Raw genomic sequence first — 23,338 nt, 5'->3', positions numbered from 1 at the left:
TTCTAAAACTAAAATTTATATCAAAATTTTAATAGGATTGCAAATATTAGGAACAATTTGATCCACATTTATTCCGAACTATATTTTTTTGTTTAGATAAGTTAATTTTTGGTCTTACAAAAAAAATTTCAAGTCAATATCTCAATTAGATTCAAAAATAAGCCACTTGAAAACTCCGTCCAAAAATATTGCACTTTTTCATACTAATTTTTTTTTATAAATTTTCTTAATATTTTATTCAACACAAATCATTGGTTCTGACTCAGTCACATTAAGAAAATTTATACAAATTCTTTAGTATGAAAAAGTGCAATATTTTTTTTTCCTTTTTAACCTTTTCAAAACGTTTGGTTTATTTCTTTTAAATAAACCGGATACTTTTGATTGAAAATAAAAGCCGTTTAATAGTTTAAAAATTGTAACAACTCTTCATTTATTTAAAATGTACAACAACAGAATTAAATAGCCACTCAATGTTTTTTATACACGTAACAACTCTATTTATTTAAAATGTACAACAACAGAATTAAATAGTCACTCAATGCTTTTTTTTTATACACGTTTATAAATTCTCAGAAATACAGACACTTTATAAAAATACAACACACTTTAATGCACTCAGTTGATGTTTATTCGAAAAGCGTCTCTGATAAACTCACTAACGACTGCAACCTCTGCCACTATTTATAACACTGTCATCTGCACTCTAGATTGCTCTTAAACTGTCAAAGTTCGAATATTCTAGATCATACGCCATCTTCTATTTGAATTTTCTATAAATCATTTTTGTGTCGCCGGCGTATTGTGGGTTCACCTTAATGTAAATACATATGCTTTTTAAATGTGTTTGTGTTTCTCGAAATGTGTATTATTGTTTTAGAGGCCACACGCAATGTGACAAAAGTCAGGAATTTAATTAAGCGAATAACATTCTATAAAAGTTTCTAAACTTTCATAACTGTCATAAGGAAAAAAAAACTAAATCATACATACATATATGAATACTACAACAATAACAACAATGACAACGACAATACCAACATGTACCATGAAGTTTAAGCTGTTTGATTATGACTTCAATTTTTTGCTGAAATATGATAAAATAATAACGAAAAATAAGCAATAATAACTAAAGTAGTATTATGGGTTTATAATACAACTAATACATAATTCTTTTCTATTTCTTTACTGACAATTTAATCAATTAATGAACGAAAGTCATGATGAACAGGAGGAAAAACTACAATAATTTACTTAAAGGTTTTATTTATTTATGAATGTACTGGAGACAAACTGGAAAAAAGAAGAAAATTTCTTAATTTAATAATTTAGTTGAAGTTAAAAAACTAAAAGATTTCTATAAGATTTATTTTTTAGTTTTTAAATTTTTCAGTTCCGTCACGTTAAAAACGTTTTGCTGCAAAAATTTCACATACCGTAAGGCTCAACTTACAATTTCTTTAAAGCACAAAATATTTATTTGTTACGCCTAAAAGTATACATGAAATATTTGACAATTTTTCTTTTATACATTTTTAATGCTCTACTTCCACTTTTTCATTTGAAAGTGGAATTTTTCGTTTTTCTATAGAATCTAAATACGTTTTTGCTTTAATTTTCATACGAATTTGCTGTCTGGCTCCAAAAAATTAACAAAAATCTGAAAACCCAAGGTAAATTTTTGGATGACGTACGGTGGAATGGATGATATAGATTTGTTAAAGAGAATTTCTAGAAATTAAACAAAAAATACAACAATTTAACCAGCAATTCCCACCACAGTTATTTTCAGCTTAAACAAAGGAATTCCCTGCCAAAGTCTTTGTCTGCAAATAGTCTGTGTTCAATATAAATTTTCCATGAAATGTTCACACACAATGTCAGACAAAAGATGCTCGGGGCATTTATTGATCACATAAACTTGTTGTGTAATTAAGGCTGTCAATATTTGCGTTAATTTAAGCTGGCAGGTTATTTGGACATTGTCCACAACAGTTACATTGTTTTGAACTCTATGCGACACTTTTCATCATTTAGTTCAAGACAAAAGGCAACTGGTGTTTAAAATGGCTAAACCTAAGTGCTATTTTAAATTGGAAATTGATGTATTAGCTAACAAACATATGAGTGACATATTAAGGGCCACATGTTGATATGTCGTAGCTAACAATTTTAGCTACTTTGTTAGCTGAATAGGTAAAATAAAGCAATCTAATGCAAGTTACAGTATTTAAATTATTTTTGCTCTTAATACTTGCTATTGGTGGTTGCCTATTTTACAATAATATTATATTTCTAGCTTCATTACCGATAACTCTCTTTTATTTGGTTCTCACTTTATGTGTCTTAATCATTTCCTTAGAAATTCAGAAATTTTTAATTATAATTTTTTAAACGTTTACTGTTTTTTCGTTGCAAAAATCATAACTTTTGAACCAAATGAAATAATCAAAATATTTAAAAGGCATATGATAGATAATTGATCAAGCTATGAAATGAAGCTTTGAAAAGGGTTCTACGCCTTTTAGGTACTAACTTATGGATTAGCAAAGTTGAAATTTATGGAAAAATCAATTTCATGGGAAGTAAAATAAAATATTTTTTTTAAATTTTACATTTTTTATGTTTCTTTTCATGATTTAACTTTATTCCAGAAAAGATTTAAATTTTTTTTTTTTTTAAACAATTTTTTTTCAATCTTTTGTAAAATATTCCAGAAAAGATTAAAATTTTTTTTTAATTTTTTGTAAAATATTGCTCACAATCTGTAAAAAAGGTATATCTAATGGTTTTCACGGTTATACATACATATGTATGTCATAAATTGCCCAAAAATGCATGCAACACATTTTTGGAACCATGTCTTTTTTTGAAAAAATTTACTTCTAGCTAAAAATGGGGCAAGGACGGGCAGCTGAAATTTTTGCATTCGGTTAAGGAATAATCAAAGAACTTATTTTTTTAATAGTTTTTTTTTATTTTCCATCAAAGTTGAGAAATATTGAAAAAATAAATAGTTGGTAAATATTGACTTGCATGGACAAATACAAAGCAAACAGCATAATTTTGCTTTATTCTTTTCTTAATAAAAATATCTACGAATTGAATCAAAAACAAATAAGAGTACTATATTCGGCCGTGCCGAATCTTAAATACCCTCCACCTAAATATGATGGTATAACAACTGAAATAATATAACAATTGTTAGAAAGACTAGTTTACGCAGAAGATATTTTATTTCAAGATAACAAAAGTGGACCTTATATGGGAGCTATGCCGAATTATGGATGAATATTTAAAAAATCTTGTAGCTCGATTCTTGGATACAAATTACTGATCGGTGTAAAATTTTGGTTCAGTACAGATTTTTTTGGATATTTGTGCAGGTTAGTGTGTTTTCCTGAAGTGGTTCTTATATGACCAATAATGGGCCTACCATCATAAAATTTGGTACATCGATTTTTGTATATATTGAATAAATTTGTTTCGAATTTCAACCTGATAATTATATTTGTAAAAAATTTATGAGGATTTTAGTGAGTTTCGGGAGTGAACCTTATATGAGAGCTATGGTTAAATATGGACCGATATTCAACAAATTCAGAAGTATGATTACTGGATACAAATTACTGACCTGTGCGTTATTTCATTTTGATATCGATATGTTTTAAATATTTTTTAAGGTTAATGTCTTTTTCGGAAATGGGTCTTATAGGGGAGCTATGACCAATTATCGGCCAATCTGCATACAATTTAGTATAGTGATTTCTATGTATATGAGTATTATTTTTGTCGAATTTTAGCATGATAAAGATATTTATAAGAAATTTATGAGTACTTAACTGATTTTCGGAAGTGGACCTTATATGGGAGCTATGGTCAAATATGGACCGATATTCACAAAGTAATGTAGTATGATTTCTAAGTATAAATTATGGATCTATGTAAAATTTTGTTTTGATATTGATATTTTTTAGATATTTATGTAGGTTATTGTGTTTGTCGGAAGTGGTCCTTATATGGGAGCCATAACCAATTATCGGCCGATCTTCATAGAATTAGGTACAGCGATTTTGGTATATATGTGGACTATTTATGACGAATTTCAACTTAATAGCGATATTTATAAGACATTTATGCTTATTTAAGTGATTTTCGGAAATGAACTTTATATGGGGGCTACGGTCAAATATGGACCGATCCACAAAAAATTTGGGGTTGTAATTTTTTTAAGCACGAAACGTATTTTTTCTGAATTTTGTGTGGATACTGCAATTTTGTAGGCATTTACAGACCATATAACCATATTTCGGGAAGAAATTTGTATGGGGTCCGATTCTTATAATTTTCGCCAGAGTTAGTCCCTTTAACATAAAAATAACGTGTGTGCAATTTTATGGTATTATCTGCAATATATTTGCACAAATAAGGAAAACTATGTTAAAATTATCAAGTTTTTTTTTAGGTTGTCTCACATTTTGGTTCATAACTCTGGTTCCACTGAACCGATTTTGCTGATTTTCAATACTAAACTGCTTAGGAGAACAATAAACACTTTTTTTACACAAACAGACAGACAGACGGACATGGCTCAATCGACTTAGAATTCCATAAGGATCAATAATATATATACTTTGTTGGGTCTCAGATGAATATTTCTCAATGTTACACACGGAATGACAAACTTATATATACCCTCATTCACCACTTATGGTGGTGGAGGGTATAATAATGATCCGTTACCCAGTTTTCGAGATATTGTATCTGAAAGCGGACCAAATTACCTAAAAATAGTCTGTTTGTATGAAAACTGAAAATCAGTCAACTTTGAAGGGCTATATCTTCTGAACCATCAAATGGACAATTTCCTGTAAAATAGGTTTATTCAATATTTGAAATTATTGATTTTTGCATCTTCGCTTGTGTCGCCTTGTTTTAAATTAATTTTATAAAAAATTTTTGGGTCGTCGGCGTTTTCTTAGATTTTCGATACAACATTTTTGTGTCGTCATCTTTTAAGTTAATTTTCTATAGAAAATGTTTGTGTCACCGTAATTTACTAACATTTCCTAAAACAATTGCTTATGTCGCCGGCATTAACTTTAATTTTGTATAGAAAAGAAGACCCAATTTTGTGGATTCCATTATTAGAGAGAATTAAAAAATTACCTTTAGAAGGAAGACAAAGTACCAATATGTTCTTCTTTGTGTTTTTTCATTCATTTAGAAACATATATTTCTAGGTGCATTATTAGAGAAAATTCTAAAAGTACCTTGAGAAAAAAAAAGTACCAATTTTCATTCTCGCTCATTAAGAACCATATATGAATAATTTCATGTTTGTTGGATCGTTATTAAGAAGAATGAAAATGTATCTTTAAATTAAAAAATTTTAAGTTTCGTTCACTCATTGGCCATGTTTGCTTATTTTCATGTATTTCATGTCCACTATTATTATAAATTCCAAAGCATAACTTTATGATAATTCAAAGAAAGAAAAAGTTTTATTAAATTCCCCGTTATGGATTGCCACTCATTCAGTATATAATTGAAAGTGTCTACGTTTATTTTTATAGAAAATATAAAAAAGTATCACTAGAAGAATGAAAAAAGTACCATTAAGTTCCCCTTTTTATTATTGTCACTAATTCAGGATCATCTAATGTATCCCATTAAATGTTGCTACGTTATTAAAGAACGTTCAAAAAGTACCATTAGACAAACGGAGCCATTAATTCTTGATTCTTACTTCACTCAAAAGCCTAACTATATAACTTTGATGTTGATAAGTTCAATAGTTAAAGATAAATATTGTTACGTTTTTACCTTTATTTTAAAAAGTACCATTATTTCATGACTCTATCATCTGGCGTTTGGGCTGTTAGATGATTATCTAACAGCACAAACAATATATTCTAATATGTACTGTGATTGAAAATTGTAACAAACAAATACAGAAAGTGGACATGTTTTTGGTCCTTCTGTAAAATTTTGAAAACTGTAGTTACTTGATTTTACATTTAAACTAATGATATGTAGAGAGATAAAATATATAAAACGTTTCTTTTTTACCAAATTAATTAATTATATTGTTACAAATATTCTCTTCTTATTTTTTGCAGATCGAAGATCTTAACCGATTTCCTTAAAAAATATTAACAATATTTGGCAACTTAAATCACAAGTCACAACAGCACGATGATTTCAACATATTTTCAACAAGAACATCGGTATTATATAAGATATCCTTGATATACATTTATTTAGTTTTAAATATTATATTTATTATTATAACGTTTTTTGAAATTAATAAATAAATGTAAAAGAGATTCTCCTTGCATTTTTGTTTATTATGGGGGCTTACTAGAGCCGATGTAAATACAAATCAACTCAAAACCACCTTAGCACTGACTCTGTGAAATTTCATTAAGATATCTCCAATCGTTCACGAGCTACCAAATTATTTCCAAAATAAAAAGTTTCTAAACCACTGTATAATTTGCAATAATACTATGTTCCGATGATCTTAATGGATACATTGGATCTCATGATAACATTGTTTAATCATTACACAATTAATTATTTAATAATTAGTTAGTTTAGGCTTTCAAAGAAATTTTTAAATTTACAAAACCTCTAGCAAAAACAATTTAAAAAATTCAATTACTATAAATACATCATATATTTTATTGCTAAAAGTTAAAAAAACATTAAGAAAAATACAACAACTCTCTCCAACTCAAAAGCATAACTTTCCCTAATTGTGACGTCACTCACAAAATGTTTGCAGAAAAATGCCAATCGAATTTTAAGCTGAAATTGATTTCTTAACACCAGGCTCACATAATCATTAAAAAACAGCAAGGATGATTTCAGCAATTTTTTTGGCAAAAAAATCACAGCATACCTTGGGGCGCTCAAAGGTATTTGAGTGAGCCGGTGCAACTTTATAGCAACAGACTGACTCAAATACTTTTCAGCGCCCCAAAGTATGCTGTATTTTTTGTCTGCAAAATATGAAAAAACAAACCTTGCTAGTTTTTTACGATTCTGTGAGCCGGGTAATAAGAAATCAATTTCAGCTTAAAATTCGATTGGCATTTTTCTGCACACATTTTGTGCGTGACGTCACAATTAGGGAAAGTGATGCATGCTTTTGAGTTGGAGAGAGGTTTAGTTGTATTTCTTAGTGTTTTTATAACTTTTAACAATCAAAAATATGACGTGACAATTATAGAAAGTGATGTTTTGATGGAGGGTTGGTTGTATTTATAGGGGGGAGGTGCAAGCAATTAAGAAAAAATTTAGAATGAATTTAGAGTAAGCAATTATTGTTCAGGAATGGAGATCCAATTGTCGTGGGATTCAATTGTTATATAATACTATTTATTACATGGTTGATCAGAACGGGGTGAGGTTCTTATAAAGCAAAATTATAACGTATTTAATGTAATTATTGTAAACAGTCGCCTACTCATAGGGAATATTGTGAACTTTTATGTTTACACCCATGAAAAACTAGTTAGTTGTTCGTTCTTGTCTAATAAAAACATGAATATTTCTTAAAAAAATATATTAACGGGAAGAAAACCCATATTTTTTTTGGTATTTTTGAAATTTGGTTTTGTATAAAGTAAGAAATCTATTATCGACAATTATAAATCTCCTTTGAATATATTAATTATATGGAAACCACTGTACTTATCCATAATTTTAAATAAAACTATTTGGTTTTTTTTAAATTTTTTATTTGTTTAGTTATTTTATTTTAGTTTAAAAAGAAAAAACTTAAAAAAAACTAAATTAATTGAACAACCAATTTATTTTAATAAAACTTACAAAAATAGTTTACTACTTTCAAAATTACATTCTTAATATAATTGGTCAACTCACAAGATCTCCTATCATGTCATATTGTCACAATGTCCTAATAAGTTTTATTAAAATAAATTTCTAGAATTATAAGTTTAACTTTATGATTCAGAGATATGCATTTCCCAGCTTAAGTTTGTTCCTATTTCAACACTTAATGTTGGTTGTTGTCTTCTGGATACTCTAGTAGGCTTGTTGGTAATTAATCTAGGATGTTTCAGGCTCGCTTGTCTACTGTGATTAATTGATTTATAGTTTTCGTCACTCTCCTTAGTAAATTAAGCTCAAATATAATTTCCAACAGATTTTTTTTTCTGAAATGAAAGGTTAAAAAGTTTTAAAAAATTTTAGTATTTTTATAAAATAGTTTATTCCATAAATATATGATAAGAATAAAAAGACTATATTTGGCTTCACTGTATTACGGATAGCAAAAAATTTATCAATTTGACAATATTCAATTACAATAGGTCTGTTTAAACAAAAATTCATAACGATTTTTGATTTTTTATTTAAATTACACTGTGAGTTATGGAAATATAACCATATACGGACACCACTACGTGATAAAAGACCAAAAAAAGACCTGTTCCAAAGGCACCTTTGTGCGACCAAAAATCGAAAAAACAAGTTTTTAGTTGGGGGTTTTTTGTCATTGGGTTGGTTAAAGAAATGCTCTAGGAGATGAAAAATTATCATAGTAAGGTCCCTTTCCTCAAATACCCTTCATAATTTCAGTTTGAATGAGGTCTTCACACGAATGGTACACTACCGTAGGAAAGATAGACTAGTAGGAGTTTCCGTTAAACACGTGTCAAAGTTTTTGTAATCAAGCAAATCAAACGATACAAAATGGATTCTACAGCTGAAGGTAAGAACAATATGTCAAATCAAAATCTGAATGTAAATTTCTAAATTGTAAATTGTTAGAAAGTGATATGTAAGGACAATTTTTTATTTTTAAAACAAAATTGATGTGATTGAGTGAAACATATTTTTCCTGCTCTCTAAGCTATTGGAGGTAATAAGTCTAAGTATTATTTAACAAATCAAATAAAATTCGGCTGCAAGTTGCCCTACGTTCGGCAAAAAAAAATTTTTTTTAGGTAACTGCCTTGCAAAAATACTTTCTACAGGGTTTATGACGCATTCTTTTTTGCTTGTAAGGTGGTACGCTTTGATGTACATGAAATAAAATAAATTACAACACCACATTTATATATAAATATACAGTAAACTCTCGAAAACCTGAACTAAGGTAGAGCTACACAAATACGTATGCATTTTAGTATGTAACATCGCCATATTGCATTTCACCATTGTAAATTTACAATTATAAACCCAAATAATATCAAAACAAAAACTTCTAATCAATTAGCAAATTCATTTAATTTTTTACAAGTTTTTTCGTATGAAATGACGCCATATTAGGTCGGCCATTTTCTGATAACGGATTCGTAATAAGCGACCCCAAAAACCCCCATATACCAATTTGTGGATCATTTTGTAAATTTTTCGACTTTTGGCGGGACAAAGGTGCCTTTGGCCGCACTGTGCCTCGGTGTCATTTTTGCAAAAAATTTATAATTTTCTCAGTTTCATATCTTGCAAACATTCAATATCAAAATCGCAAAAAACTTTAAAAAATTCGATTTTTTTTAACATTTTTTCCCCTGTTCATCCCCGGTCCATAGGTACCAAACCGTTTAAAATTCAAGGAAACAATCAACTACAAAAATGTACCTAAGATCTCAATAAACATCTTCTTAGAATATTTTGTTACGAAATTGTACTTGAATTCATATATAACGATTTTAAGGGCTGATTTAAAAGTAGCATAATGCTTTCAAATAACAGTGCTGTAATATCAAACTGTAACATACCTGTGGGCATTATTAAATAAAAGCTTTCAGTTGATTTGATCGTAAGTTGGCAACGCTGTATTCGAATTCGAATATTCAGTTAAAGAACATTGTAGAAAGTACACCACAGATGGCGTATGTATTAGTAAGATCTAGAATATTCGAATTTTGACAGTTAAAGAACAATCTAGAGTGCAGATGGCAGTGTTATAAATAGTGGCAGAGGTTGCAGTCGTGAGTGAGTTTAGCAGAGACGCTATTCGAATAAACATCAACTGAGTGCCTTAAAGTGTGTTGTATTTTTCAAGTGAATTCGTGTACATTATAAACGTGTATAAAAAAACATTGAGTGACTATTTAATTCTGTGGTTGTTGTACATTTTAAATAAACAAAGAGTTACAATTTTTAAACTACTAAATGGCTTTTATTTGCAATCAAAAGTATCCGGTTTATTTAAAGGAAATATTTTAGGCAGCTTAAAAAAACTAGGATCGCACAGTGGCTGAAATTCGACCACTTTTAAAACAATTTTTACCACTTTTATGGAAAGAATTTTGAAAAAAAAATTATATTGTGAATATCTAGAGAAAAGAACATTTTCATATGTTTCATCAATATTGGAGGATAATAACATTCTTCTATTTACAGATAAGAAGATTTATTTCTAATTTTGTTTTCGAATTTTTTCCTAAACAGCAAACATTTCTTAATGCTCAAATTTGAATCAATTTCTTCATCAAATTCACGTAAATATTGAATTTATTTCGACATATCCCCACACAGCTGACGTAAGAGCTTTCGAACATTTGAAACTACAGCCCAGGGCGTTGTTGTAACGAACATTCTAAAACCATTAATAGTATTTCCCCTCATATAAAATAAAATTTTATAACTCTTACAAGGCTACAAGCCAAAAGTGTTGCTTGCTAAGTGGTAAGAGTGCAAGTACAAAACTATTCCTCGAAGGTATATTGAATTTATGTTACATCGTTCCATTTATTGTTTCATTGTTTTTATATTTCAGCAACTTATTTTGCTTAACAAAGCACTTTCGTTGCTTTCTATTACTTGTTGTCGTACATACAATTTGTTTTCAAGCACACAAAAATATCAACACACAGTAAAAAGTATTTTCTAGCCAAAAAATTGAAAAAAGAAAGAGCAAACAGTCTGTCCTTTAGTACAGAGCCTTAAGAGAAGCACGTTTTAACAATAAAAACCATTATATAATCGACAATGGAGTAGGACATGTGATATTTGATGATTTGCAAAATGACACAATTGTGTCAGCAACAGAGCAACAGTAACATCATCAACATCCTCCTCAACCTCATCATCATCATCATTGTTGTGTTGTTCATGTTTAACTTCTTCATTATCAGCAACACAACTAGAAATATTCGACGAAATGCCAGCCAGGCTTGAGCATCATCTCTGTGCCTGATGATGAAGACATATGTATGTACGTTCAACAAGAGAACAAACATCACAAGCTGCATGCTACACATAAAAAAAACCAAAAATTATATCCAAATAGTGAAAAAAAATACCCAAAATGATATGAATGATATTTACAAATTCAAATGGCAACAGAAACATGAAACATTTTAGGGAAACATGAAAATGAATTGAAATGAAATGCGTACGAGTAGAAAATGTTTGATAGAATTGACTGAACTGAACTTAACTCAACTGAACACAACTCAGCTCAACTCAACTCATCTGAATTCAAATGTGTAGTGGGAAAGCAACATTCTTTCCAAATGTCAGAGACAGTTTAAATGAGTGTTAAATGCAGGATGTTTCTTTCAATGTGACTCCTTGTGAGTGTGCAACACATTAACATCTGGTTTGTCTGTGGAGAAAGAAAAGGAGTATTGTCATCAAGTTAATTTTGACAAGAACATACGAATAAACAGACACAATAAAATTTGCCAAAAAGATTTCTCAATAATTGAGGACTAAGGGAATGTGATTTATAATGTGTATTGACAAGAAATAGAACTTGAGATTTGTGTTTTTGTTAGGCAACTAGCTAGAAGTAAAATTGTGTTAAATTTAAAGCACGTTTTTAGGCTTAAAAGTAGAAGCAACCTAATAGAAAGGGCATAAGCAATAATTTTACTTATGAACCCATAATAATTTTACATTGACCCAGAATGCGGTCAACACAATTTAGAATACCAAAATTCGATCATAAGTTTGAAAAATTTTTGTTATATTTTATATTGATCCCTAGAGTCTGGTAATTAATCTATATATGTATATAAAAATGAAATGCTCCATGTATGTAATGGCATCACGTGAGAACGGCTAGAGCTATTTGGCTGATTTTTTTTATTCGATTCGAAATTTTCAGGAGATGTTTTGTGAAGAAAAAAAAATTCAAATTCCGGGTAAAACTCGGAAATTTTTTTGAGTACAGTCAAATGTAATAAAAAAATGTACCCTAAAGTATGCTGTACAAATTTAGATATTTTATTTGCAAATAAATAAGAACAGGCAGGTGCATGTGGGTTAGAGAAACTTGAAGAACCCGGGCGAAACCGGGGCGGTCAACTAGTATTAAATAAATGTTTCTTTTTGATTTTCATATTTTTTCCTTGATTTCAGGTTTTTGAACTTAAAAATTTTGAAAGAAAATTTAATATGTTTGTGCATTTTATTTTTATTTTAAAAGTAATTTAAGAAAAACGGCTTTTTTCATTATGTTCGAAAATTCGAAATTAATTTCGAAAATTCGAAATTAATTTCGAAAATTTTAAATTAATTTTGAAAATTCGAACTTAAGTTCGAAAAATTTTTAAATCTTGGTTAATGTTATTTAGAGCATAAGGATACAAAGAATTTTTTAAGTTTTCAATTTAAACATTTCAAAATTAGATGCTATAGAGGTTTCAACAAGACAAACGCCAATGACCAGTAAATGTCTCATGCTGTAATTGAATTGTTTCTCAAGCTAAATGGTATAGCTTGAGAAACAATTCAATTATTGTATGAGACATTTGCCTCTCTGTTCGGTGATCAGAACTAGTCGCAAATTTAACAAAATGTCAACAATGTAAACACTCGTTTTTTTCCTAAGAATTAGAATTTTAAATTTATCAAAATTCTAAAACAAATAGTATTATTTGCCATATGTCAATAATGTAAAATATAAAAAATTCAAGAAATTTAAAATAAAATTTACTTAAACTCAATAATCTAAAATACTAGATGAAATTTTACATTGTTTACCTAAATATTACATAATGTCAACAATGTAAACAATTAAATATTCAAGAGTTAAGTGAACATTTCTATTTAAACTATATAATTTAACAGAAATAAGTAAATTTTACATTGTTTTTACATATTTTATCTAAATATTACATAATGTCAACAATGTAAACAATTTAAAATTCAAGAGATTAATCAAAATTTCTATATAAGTTTTATAATTTGACATAAAGGGTTAAATTTTACATTTTTTACCAAAATTTTACATAATGTCAACAAGGTAAATAATTGAAAATTCAAGAGATTTGCCATTAATTTTTCTTGTTTAAATTTTCATCGTTTTCCATAATTTTACTTAATGTCAAGAATGTAAAAAATATATCTTCCTATGAAAATATGAAATCAATTAAAATTTTTATTTAAATAATTAAAATTTTAAACAAACTAATATTATTTACCTTATGTCAACAATGTAAACAATTAAAAATTCAAGACTTTCATCAACATTTATATTTAAACTCTATAATTAAACACAAATAAATAATGTTTACTTTCTTCACCTAAATTCTACATAATGTCAACAATGTAAAAAATTGAAAATTCAATAGATTAATAGATATTTCTAAATAAAATTTACAATTAAACATAAAGGTTTAAATTTTACATATTTTATATAAATATTACATAATGTCAATGATGTAAAAAATTAAAAATGCATAAGATTTACCAGTAATATGTCTTCATATCGATAATTTTACATAAAGTGTTAAATTTTACACATTTTTCCATAATTTTAGCTAACGTCAATAGTGTAAAAATAGTTATTCTTATGAAATAATTTGAAATTTTTATTTAAATTATTAAAATTATAAACAATCCAATATTATTTACCTTATCTTAACAATGTAAACAATTGAAAATTCAAGTCTTTAATAAAAACTTTTATTTAAACTTTATAATTAAACCTAAATGAGTAAATTTTACATTGTTTACCCATATTTTACCTAATGTCAAAAAAGTAAAAATTTCAAATTCTTATAAAATTAGGAAATCGTTTTACAAATTGGTTAATTTTATCAAAAATTTATAGGAAATTACACTATTTACCTTGTGGCAATAATGTAAACAATTGAAAATTCAAGAGATTTTAAAAAAAATTATTTAAAATAATCTCACATAGAAGTTGAAATTTTACACTCTTTACCTAAATTCTACATAATGTCAACAATGTAAACAATTAAAAATTCAAGAGATTAATATATATTTCTAGATAAAATTTATAATTAAACATAAATGGTTAAATTTTACATTTTTTACCAAAATTTTACATAATGTCAACAAGGTAAATAATTGAAAATTCAAGAGATTTGCGATTAATTTTTCTTGATTACGATAATTTAGCATAAAGTTTTAAATTTTACAGAGTTTTCCATAATTTTACTTAATGTCAAGAATGTAAAAAATAGTTCTTCCTATGAAAATATGAAATTTTTATTTAAATTATGAAAATTATAAAAAATCCAATATTATTTAGCTTATGTCAACAATGTAAACACAAAAGTTAGATCAACATTTTTATGTAAACTCTATAATTTAACAGAAATGAGTAAATTTTACTTTCTTTACTCAAATTTGACATAATGTAATGAAGGTAAAAATTTAATATTTTAAGAAAATTAGGAAATCCTTTTAAAAATTGATTAATTTTATCTAGATTTTATAGGAAATGACATTATTTAATTTGAGTCAACAATGTAAACAATTGAAAATTCAAAAGATTTAAAACAAATTTACTTAAACTTAATAATATCACATAGAAGTTGATATTTTACATTGTTTACTTCAATTCTACATATTGTTAACAATGTAAACAATTAAAAATTCAAGAGATTAATCAACATTTCTAGTTAAAATTTATAATTTAACATACTATGTTAAATTCTAAATATTTTACCTACATTTTACATAATGTCAACAATGTAAACAATTGAAATTTCAAGAGATTAATAAATATTTCGGAATAAAAATTATAATTAAACATAAATGGTTAAATTTTACATATTTTACCAAAATTTTACATAATGCCAACAAGGTAAATAATTGAAAATTCAAGAGATTTGCGATTAATTTTCTTGATTACGATAATTTATCATAAAGTTTTAAATTTTACATAGTTTTCCATAATTTTACTTAATGTCAAGAATGTAAAAAATAGTTCTTCCTATGAAAATATGAAATGAATTAAAATTTTTATTTAAATTATGAAAATTATAAATAATCCAATATTATTTACCTTATGTCAACAATGTAAACACAAAAGTTAGATTAAAATTTTTATGTAAACTCTATAATTTAACAGAAATGAGTAAATTTTACTTTCTTTACTTAAATTTGACATAATGTCAAGAAGGTAAAAATTTAATATTTTAAGAAAATTAGGAAATCCTTTTAAAAATTGATTAATTTTATCCAGATTTTATAGGAAATGACATTATTTAATTTGAGTCAACAATGTAAACAATTGAAAATTCAAAAGATTTAAAACAAATTTACTTAAACTTAATAATATCACATAGAAGTTGATATTTTACATTGTTTACTTCAATTCTACATAATGTTAACAATGTAAACAATTACAAACATTTCTAGTTAAAATTTATAATTTAACATACAGTGTTAAATTGTAAATATTTTGCCAACATTTTACATAATGTCAACAATGTAAACAATTGAAATTTCTAGAGATTAATAAATATTTCTGAATAAAATTTATAATTAAACATAAATGGTTAAATTTTACATATTTTACCAACATTTTACATAATGTCAACAATGTAATAATTGGAAATTAAAGAGATTTGTGAAAAAATGTTCATGATTATGATAATTTAACACAAAGCAGTAAATTTTACATTGTTCATCTTAATTTTACCCAATGTCAACAATGTAAAAAGTTGGCTTTCTTATGAAATTATAAAATCCAGTTTAGTATTAATAAAATTTTGACCAAAATGGTATTATTTACCATATGTCAACAATGTAAACAATTGAAAATTCAAGATATTTATAAAAAAATTTACCTAAACTCAATAACCTAAAATAGAAGTCGAAATTTTACATAGTTCAACTAAGTTTTACACCATGGAATTTCAAAGGTATATGACAACAAGTCCACAAGCACCCATGCAATGAAGGAAGACATTTTTATTGATATGAATTTGTATTATCGGACTGTAACGGCTGCTTGCAATATTCATCATGTAGAAATTCCATCAGTAGAATTTCTAATTATCAACAATATTGATATTGATAACAGTTATTAACTGTTTTAAGAGCTCTAGGGGATCATTGTGGAAATAGCACATTCTAGTATTTCCGTTAGATTATTCATGAGAATTCAAGAAGTTGGTGCTATGTATATAAATAGTAACAGAGAGTTGTGCGATGTTGTATAACTCTATTCTGTACAGCATCCTATTCGAAAAATAACAATAAAACTATCTTTTTTGTCTAAATTCTGGATCTCTCTTTATCTTCTAAACTACTAGTTTGAAAAAAATAATATTAATGCTAAATTCAAAATGAAGGACTCCAAAAAGGGGATATTTAGCATTAATATTTGCCATACATACCACAATTGCTTTCTTTATATTGTCATTTTAGGGACACGTACATAATTTCTATAAATAGCCAGAATATTAATCAACCAAACTAAAATGGATTTTATCTAAAAACATCATAAATCAATTTTAATACATCAATTAAAATATTGACAAAGTTTATCTACGATGTAATCTCTCTTAATTTGTTGTAATAACTAAAGTAATATAATTTAATAACTCTATACATATGTATGTCTGTTTATTTAAGACAATGCAAATATGTATTGCTTAATAAAGCCATAACAAATAGAAAAAATAAATTTCATTATATAACATTAAATTTATCAAACTAACAATGTTATTATAATATATTTATAGTTATTATAACTATAAAAATAAAAATAAGTTACATTATTTGTGTTTTTGGAATGAATCACATGAATCATTCAAAATATTTATGAAAAGAGATACGCACAGAAATAAATAAATAAATAAATAAATTATTCAACACTCATACGCCTTAGATCACATGAAATAATTCAATATTAATCATACGCCACATATGTATGTATGTATTAATAGTATTTTGTATTGTTTAATTCTAGATCTAAATAAGGTATTTTTCTTGAAAATTCTAAAAAAATTTTTGAACTTTTCGTTTTTATCTTTTGTGGCAACTTTGTTTAAGAATTATTAAGTCTTTTATGTTGTTTTGTTGAATAGAACTGATTGTTTATGAGAAAGTTGTTTAGTCTATAGTATTTACTTTGTTGAATGTCTGTTTGCCCTTCTTTGTTAAAAATTATAATGAAGTAGGTATAATGTTGGAAAGAAATTCAATTATTTGTTTGATTATAGAAAAATTAAAAATGAAAATATATTTGTGGACTTTTACACTTAAAACCATGATACAAAAATAGAAGGTAACTCCACTTCTCTCTCACAAAACATTTTTTGAAGTATATTGGAATTTTTTGAAATATTCTTTTTGTAAACATTTAAAAAAATCGTTGCCACATTTGGGAAAAGGGAAAATATTTTAAGGAAATTATTAGTTAGAATTTATATTTATTGAATAAGTAAATTGTATACAGCGAAAATATGATTTTAGTTGTTTTATGATTGTTAACTGTCAGTCAGTAATTACTTTAATTTTGAATTCAAATATTGTCACTGACCGCATAAGTTATATGTACGTTAGTCACTCAGTTGGAAGGATTATTTATTGAGGTTAAGAGTAGAAAATTACTAATACTGGAGATCAGTTTCATTAATTAGTTTGTATTAAAAACTATTGCTAGCTTTATTGCAGCAGACCTCAGTGGATGGAATGTAGGGCCTGTTCTCAAATGCATTACAGCACTGCATCTAATACGCAACACGTTTAAAAAGTTTGTGCAGCCAATTCTGCAATTGCCAGAATTTCGAAATGCAACATTTAAGCATTTGATGTGCAAATAATCATTAAATACTCGTACACATCGGAAAAACGTATGATGCAATCAAATTTTGAGCAACAAACAGCCTCTGCATTAGTGCAACTAATCACAGACCCAGTTATAAATGGCCGTACTTTTAACCAACAATTTCATAATGCATAATTCATAATGCATTTTAGGGACGTGTATCCTTTCTTGATTAGGCACGTTTGCTGATTGATTTCCTTTTTACCAGCAAGTTTTCGGAACAAATGATAGCTTTTGAGATTTTAGTTGTATAATACTAAATAAAAATTTAAATTAAAAATTTTGTTTTATTTTTTAATTTTTAAATGAAAAGAAAAAGTGAACAACAAAATGTGGGATTTTTAAAAGGAATATGGTAGCATGATTTTTCATAATTCCAGTAAATGTCAGAACGTTAATATGGCGACAAAAAGAGTAAGTGAGACTACCTTGTATTTTTGTATCATGCTTAAAACTCTTAAGTTTTTTAAGGGAAATGGGAATATATAATGAGCTGCCGTAGAGAGGGTAGCATTTTCTGTATTTTTATATTCAAAAATTTAACAAGGAATAGTTAACCCTCTAACCCGCAAGAGTGACTCAAGGCATTCATTACAAAACACCAATTATCTCAAAAAGTAATTAGAATTTATTTTTTTAAAATTTAACTGTGGCTTTAGTTACAGATTTGTTAACATTTCCCTCGAAGGTCGAAATTCATTCTGACTTTTAGTTTTTGTTCTGTGAGCTGTTTTGTGAGTGATGTCATAATTTTAGTTCGAGATATTTTGTGTTTTTTTTAAATCAAAGTTTTACTAACTTTTAGTCGCCCGATCTATTCGAAATTTTTATATTAGTTCTTTTTAGATTTTCAATACAATCGTATCATAATTACACTGTGCTACGATGGAAAAAAACTTGGAAAACGACCTAGCGTGGGTTATAGGGCTTAGAAATTGTGTCAAAAAATTTCAGAAACACCCTCAAATTCAGAAGTTATTCTGAAAAAACTGTTTTCAGTGATGTTCGTCAACTTATCGATTTGTAACTCAGTCAGTTTCTGTCCGACTTTAAATTTTTAAACGGGGTTGGAAAGAAAACTGAATGCGCTTTAAAATTACGTGCATTCTTCGATACATTTGTAAGTCATAAGTATTGCTTTTGTTAAGAATATCAAAAAGAAAAACAAAATTTAACAATATTTTTGATTTTAGTCGCCTTTTCTTGCTTATTTTTATATTGAAGCTTATAAAAATGTATACCAATGTATTAAGGAAATTTAGTTCTTAACAAACCACCGTTTTAATTATTAAAATCAGATGAAAATTGTAAAAGTTATTCAACTTTTCATTAACACCTTTTTTAGTATTTTCTCCCCCAGCCCATATGAATAAAAAAAAAACAAAAAACTATACAAAAAAAATAATTTTTGTACAATTTTTAATTTACAAGGTAAATTTTGTGTAACTTTTTTCGAAAAAGTTTAATAACTTTTGCAAGAATAAACCGATTTTAATAAGTAATGTCTCATTTGTGTCTATATATAATTGTCTTTAAAAAACTATACAAAGAAAAATAGGTTTTCATAGAAAAAAATTAAAATAACTATTGTTGAATTTGAAAAATTTCGAAAAAAAAAAATAAAAAAGAAAGCGTAACTATTTATAAAAACTTACACAATATCTAGGACTATAGATTTTATACATACATTTTATGAAAGCTTAATTCTTTACCTAACTATAATTGTTTAAAATTTTGAAATCTGTCTAAGAATGTGTGAGTTAGAGGTACTAAAGTACTACGACCTACCCTAAAACAGTTTTTTCAAAATAACTCAAAATTTTAACCTTAAATGCATGATTTTTACTTTTATTTTTCTATAAAGTATCAAATATAGTTGATTTTTATTTATAATATTTCATTTAGCTTTAGTTTGATTTAGAATTTCGTTAGCTAAAACTTTTCGTACTCCATTTGATTTTTCTGAATTAATATCAAGCTTATATTCATCTAAAATTAAGTGGAACTGGAATGTAGACAATTGGCAACAATATGCATTAAAGGGTTAAGGGTGTTTCAAAATCTTTTAAAACGGTTTTAGTATGTCCTCACCTAGGCCTACAAACTCCGTTAGGTGGATTTTCAAGTTCTGACAAAAAGTGTCATTTTGTAGCAGAGTGTTATTGTTTTTTACACCTAAACCGGCAACAGTGGCCTGAGGCACCCTTCACATTTTTGCACCTGGTTCCTTTTTGCAAATTAGTTTCTGGCTGTTCTGAGTATATTGGGTCATACCCTAAAAAAATTATTCGACAACTTTTTTTTTAGCATTTTAAAGTTTGCGGGTTATTGATACATTAATCATCAAATTCACAAAAATCATTATTTATTCCAAAAAGAAAAAAATTAAAATTTCTCAAAAATTTTAATTTTTTTTTAAAGTAAATATTAAAAATTTTTCACAGAAAAACAAAACTGATTTCACAAAAATCCTAAATTCCACAAATTGGCACAAATTTCAAATTACTGCTTTTTTCCCACAAAAAAATAAAATAAATAAAACCACCATAGGGAAACAAACCAACTACTACTTACTTTATACTACTAAATATCAACCAATAAAATTTAATTTGCAACAAAAAAAAAAAAACTGATTATGTCAGCAAAATGAATGAAAGGCGTTTTGATTTCTTTAACTTTCACAAAACAAAACTAAAAAAACACACTCCTCCAAAGACATAACTGGCCTCTAAAGTAACAATTTCACACCCTGTATACAGCAAAAAGCATTTTGCAATAATAACAATAACGGGGAAAATAGAAAAAACATAAAAGGAAACTAAATTCCCCAGAATTGAATAAATATTTCATTACATCACAGAGTTGGTATTGTTTTTTTTTTGTTTCTAGCAAAACGTTAAATTGTTGTGTTTAGTTTTAGTTCAGTTCAGTACAAAAAAAAACTAAAACTAAAACAAAAATAACACTCAACAAACTTTTACTTGAGCACGTACAAGTGCGTTTCGTTACAGTTTTATTGCGTAAACGCCTTTAACTGTTTTCAAGCTTTTTTTTATTAAATAAAACAAAAAAAAAAATATAGCAACTCACACACATACGCACGCACGAACGCTTACTCCCTCTCAAAGGAGAAATGAACAGCGACAGCAAAAAAACAAAATAAGCGAGAAAAAAAGAAAAGAGCAAAGCTGTAACAATAATAACAACAAATAGCAAATGTGATTTTCCAAACAACAATTGAATTAGTTTCAGATTAGAAACAACCATGAATTTAGTTTTAGCTTAACACAACCATAACAACAACAACAACTGGTAGTACATACTACAACAACACAAAGTATTGAACAACAACAGCCAAAAATGAAAAGAAAAAAAACCAAATGAAACTGAAAATAAAGCAATACAAATGGAAAAACGACTGTAATAAAAATTCAAACATTGACAATAATACAATGAGACAGAAAAATGTTTTCTCTGATACACAAATACAGTCATATACATTCTCTCTCTCGCTCAGTCACATAATATTCTCACATGCACAGCATCATAAACAAAACAAAGCCAGCACATACATCCATACATACATACAGTCAACATATACGAGTACTTATTTGCAATCATACCGTTATGTATGCAGCAGAGATGGTAATTTTAGTACTATTGTTATTTTCATCAGTAGTTTTACAGAATATTATGTATTTGTTTTAAGGCTTTTTCGAAATATTTAATATAATTTTCAAGGTATTTGCAAGACATAAAGGATATTTCCGGGTAAATTTTATCATGAATAAATTTGTATATACAGGCAAATCCCGGTATAACGAATCTCACTTTAACAAAAATTCGATTTAACGCACGGTCAAATTCGTAACATTGGCCACCTTATATAACGAACGTTTCAAAAATTATATGCTCGATATAACAAATGATGAAAAGAAAAACAGACATAATCAAACAAGCGACCAAATTTTTAACATTGACAACCTCGAAAATGGTACGCTCAATATAATGAACAGAAAGTATAAGTAACAAAAGTAGTAAAGAATGTAAAAATAAGAAAATAAGTCGTTACAGTATCTTTAATAATAGCTGCTGTCATTTTTTCTATAGTGATTTTAATTGCTTGTTTTCACAAAATCGAATGAAAGATTTCGTTCGCATTCTAAGCGAAAGAAAACTGATTCCTTCACATCAACATGAAGTTAGGGAATCCAAAATCAACTTTCTTTCGCTTAGAATGAGAACGAAATCTTTCATTCGATATTGTGAAACAGGCTATAATTCACGTGAATTAAATAAAAAAACTAAAAATTTAGATGAATGAATGAAATATGGAATAACAAAATTCTCAACATGTATTTTGAAGAAAATAAAAACAAACACTTTATGGTGAATAAGTTTTTCTTGTAAATTATCTTTACACAAATTAAGTGGAATCTGGAATCTTCAAAATCTGTTTTTTTTTTAAATGTTTGTCCCTGAGTTTTATTTTCTAAAGGTTGAATCAGTTTCAGAATCGAAATCCCTTACAATGAAAGCTTTATTAATCGTGGATAATGCACCAAGACATCCTCCAGACGAACAATTAGTAAAAACTACTAAACATATACACATTTGGACGATATTCATGCCTCCTAATGTCACACCGCTCATCCAACCTAAACGACAAAAGTTTAGTTAAATTCCAAAAGAGAAAAAAAGTTGTCCAAAATTAAAAAAAAAACATCTCGATATAATGAATTTTTCAATTTAACGAATGGGCCTGACAACATATCGTTCGTTATACCGAGATTTGCCTGTATTTTTTTTTTTTTTTGGAAAAATTCTTTTTTTCTTTGTGTACAGATTCGTCGAAACTTATTGGGTAATATTCAAACAGAATAATTCATATGTATTCTCAAAATTAATTTTAGTGTAAATTTTAACCATAATATTTTTTTTCTCGAAATTTTGTTCATTTCACAAAAGGCTGCAATTCTTGTAAATTAAAAAAAAACGTATGTAATTTTCTGCTAAATGATTCCTTTAAACTACAGGCTCGATTGAAAAACAAGGCAAATGAAAATTTTAGAGGAACATGTTAGCTTTAAGAAAATTTAAGTTGTTGCTAATTTGTTAGATTACAGACTTAATTGTGGTTGGTAGAAGTTTACCACGTCTTGTATTAAGATAAGTTTATACAGCTTCTATCCCTCACATATTTTGCTAATAAGTAGCAATTTGGCTAAATCTAAATATAATGCATTAATGTTAAAATAGTTAAAGTAGTAAGTTATTGGGTGTATGACTTAAAAATGCACGATTTTTCTTAAATTT

The sequence above is a fragment of the Calliphora vicina genome, chromosome 1, assembly GCF_958450345.1.
Source record: "Calliphora vicina chromosome 1, idCalVici1.1, whole genome shotgun sequence".
Lineage (NCBI taxonomy): Eukaryota > Metazoa > Arthropoda > Insecta > Diptera > Calliphoridae > Calliphora > Calliphora vicina.
Note: the sequence above shows the minus strand (reverse complement) of the source record.